Source organism: Condylostylus longicornis, unplaced genomic scaffold, assembly GCF_029603195.1.
Source record: "Condylostylus longicornis isolate FDR11 unplaced genomic scaffold, ASM2960319v2 ptg000031l, whole genome shotgun sequence".
Lineage (NCBI taxonomy): Eukaryota > Metazoa > Arthropoda > Insecta > Diptera > Dolichopodidae > Condylostylus > Condylostylus longicornis.
Genome location: NW_026578000.1, coordinates 7,548,732 through 7,552,770, shown reverse-complemented (window position 1 = coordinate 7,552,770; position 4,039 = coordinate 7,548,732).

The window sequence follows — 4,039 nt, the reverse complement described above, 5'->3', positions numbered from 1 at the left end:
TTTTTTTGTTCATTTGGAAATCAGGATCAGGAAAATTTTCTTTTTCAATTCAATTTATTTGCAAAATATAATATTTAATAGAAAAATTGTGCATCATTTTATGAAAAAAAATTCACCAAGAAAATATAATGAAAAAAACAAAAAAATCAAATTGAATTTTAAAATTATTAATTTAGCGAAAGAAACAAAAAAATGTATACAATACAGGCAATATAAATGTTTAGATACATTCATTAAGAGAATAGCTGCAATAAATTGTACACTTGAATAACAAAACATACAGAAAGAGTTTGAATAAGAAAAAATTATCATAATTTACGACATTTTTATGACCGATTAGTGTTAAAATAATGAACTCTTAATATATTATAAATGCTATTATTAAACTTTTTAAGTAAAATTTATTTATCTTGCTGTTTTATTATAAAAAATTATTATTTATTTTATGCGAAATTATTTTAATAAAAACTAACTCATCTGGCTACCTAAAAATGGAAGATTTTAAATTTAAAAAAATTTATTGTGAAAAATTGTTTTGATAATAAAAGAAATTTTAATTTTCTCTTTCAATCAAATAAATTAAATTTTGTTTGTCTTCAATTTTTAAACAAATATGATGTACATGTATGTAAATATTTTTATGTATGCCAAAACTTATAAATACAAATTTGACTTTCGTAGGTTTTAAACAAATTATGGGAAATGTATTTTTGTGAGAAATAATGTAATTTTGAACGTATGTAACTATTTAAACAAGAAATGCATATTGAAAAAAATTCTATTTGTATAACGAAATTACAGTGCTAATAAAAATTAGAAGAAATTTTTTTTTTTTTGAGAAAATTGAGAAATACTTGGAAATAGACAAACAATTATAAGAGATTAGCGGGCGAGCTTCAAATGTAAAAAAAAATATTATTTGAATACATAGATTTTTCGAAAAAAACTTCAAATAGTTATTTATTAAATTTTTAACTTTAAATGGGAATTGATTGAATACCTGCTTCTGAAAGTTATTAAGAAACCATAATGTTATTTTTTTTAATATTAAGTTTCAATTTTTAAAGCACATATTAAATTTCATTTTAATCTTCAATTTAAATATTATTTTATTTAATAATAAGAAAATCATCTTTCACTTACTAATTAACATTAGACAAACAATAATGTAATATAGATAAAGTTAAAAAAAAGCAAAAATTAAAAAAAAATTATAACTGTTGTAAGTTTTGTGCATATAGAATTATAAACTGATAAGGCCGCATATTAAGAAACTATGAGTACTAATTAATTTTTTTTGCAAATCAGTTAAATAAATAGGTATATATAAATGTATATATATATAACAGCTAGAATAAGTAGATGGCACATAGAAAATAGATTAATTTACATAATTATTTTATAGCACGTGACAAATGAATTAAAAAGTATTTTAAACAGAATAATAATTTTTTTAATTTTAAAATAGATTTTAAATCTATTCTAAAGATATTTACATTTTGCATCTAATTTTGAATTAATATAATAATTAAACTATATGAAATTAATTAACGCTTCCGAAATGTATAAATTAAAAATAATTGAAATTCAATTGTAAATTTTTTATTTAAAATAATTTAATAATCAATCAAAAAATGAAAAAAAAATTATTATAATTACCATTAGCTGACCTTGTAATATATATGTATATATATATATATATATATATATATATATATATATATATATTGGTACATTTTTTTATGAATATACATAATTGAAAAAAAATTATATAATTTGCATACATACATTAGCATATTGTCTATTCCGGTATTGTTGTATATATTTTTTTTCAATTTTAATTTTATATTAAATTATAATATTTTAATTAAATAATTTCATATGATTTTATGCATACTATGTACTATCAATCATATTAAGTTAATATATATAAATTATTATATATTAGTTTCATAATAATATAAGTAAGAAATATTCATTAAATTTGTATTTACTATTTAATAATTATAAACGCTTATTAGAATCCATCGCATTCATTAGAAATAAAATAATATTAAAATTTTTATAAATTTTTCAAATACAATATTTATGATTTTTCGATTGGTTTGCTATAATCATTAGAATTAATTAAATTTATTAATATTCTTAAATTCTTATATTTTCATTGTTTTAAATATTAAATAGTATAAGAAACGTAATTATTAATATATTTAAGGCTTCTTAAATTTTATATCAAAAAATTTAAAGAAAAGATTTTAAAGTGATTGATTTAGAATGAGTTTGAAATTTTTAATTCAAAATGCTTTCCTATTATTACGTACTTAATACACTTAAAAATATAAATTTCACTTTTAATTAAATTTTAATAATTTTTTTACTTCAGTAAATTAATTGTTATGTAGTAACAATAATTAAGAGTAATTTAATAAATTTAAAAAATTGTGAAAAAATTGCAGTCCTTCAGGCGCTTAATTAAGCCTAATTTTTATAAATCATTCATACTTGCTTAATTAATGCAATATGGTTAACACAAATACATATAAATTCCTTATTATCATTATTTAAATCTTATTTTATTTTAAATCGATCTTCATTTTTAAAATTTGATTTTTCCCGATATTACCAACTTTATGTAATATTTATAAAAAATTCAAAACAAATGTAATATTATCGTGCATAACAACTGAATCCTATATAAAAATTTCATATACTCACTATATTATTATTTTTAAATTATTTAAATTCAATTATTTTTTTTTTAATTAATTTTTTCAATTTTAATTTCAAATAAATTATAATGAATATAAAAACGATTGTGTTCCGTTTTCAGATATAACAATACTGATTTCAACGATATTTATTTTGTAACTGAAATGAAAGCTTTAATTTTATTTCAATTTGTAGAAATTTTTTCAGACGAGAAGGCCATTACACGTTTGATTGATAAGATTTATTTGTTTTACTTTATCTATATTATTGTGTACACCTAAACATTGTACTAGTTTAATTTTTTGTTTTTTACGTTCTTATTATTTGTATTTTGAAAATTTAAAAAAAAAAGAGCTGATCAAAATTTACGTTATTTAAAAGGAAACACACTATTCAAACGAAGTAAAAAATTCCAGAAAGAAATTTTTGATCCCACAATGTAATTTTGATCCCTTGTGTAATGCACGTTTATGAATGTTTGTAAACGTACAACATTTTAATGTTATTGTCATTCTCAGATACAGTGAATAACTTCCAATTTATATCGTATATTCTATATTAAATCAAATGAAGCAGAGTGATATATGTAGCTAAAATTATTATTTGTTAACTTTTTTAATATTTTATCTCTTACATATTCAGTACATATTTGATTATATTAAATTAAATTATATTTTATGGCATTAAAAAATTATTTATCATTATAAATTTTTATGTCTCATATTGTTTTGTAAAATTATTCTTTTTTAATTTTCTTATAATTCGGTTGCATTGTTGTTGTAATATGTATAAGAATAAAATAAATAATGATGGAAATAAACTTTTTCACCCAATATTTAAAATTATGTACAAGAAGTTTGTTTACATAATGTTTGTTTGTTTTTGCTTTTACATTCAACCAAATATGCAGTTGCATTATACCGAAAACATTTATTTACAGAAAGCGTCAAGTTATCGAATATTAAATGATCACCTTAAAACCTCACTAATTTTTTTTGTAATTTAGGTAACATTTAATAAACATTTAGCTATCTGCTGTCATTAGATATACTGAACCAACAGTCTGCAGTACGATTGGGAGTACCGTCACAGCAGTCGTGTGGTCACATGGATCGTGCTTCCATTCTTACGAACTTGGACTGATTCTAATTAGAGTAGTCCGATCATACCACAACGAACCTAAATGGCCCAAGTGCGTTCCCTTTCGCGGTGCCGCGCGAACTCAGCTCAAGTGGCAGTGGTTTTTAATTAATGTAGACAAGGACATCAAAGTGGTGTTTTAAAGGAGAATGCTTGTATTCTTGGCTTATTTATTCATTTATTTCCCCAA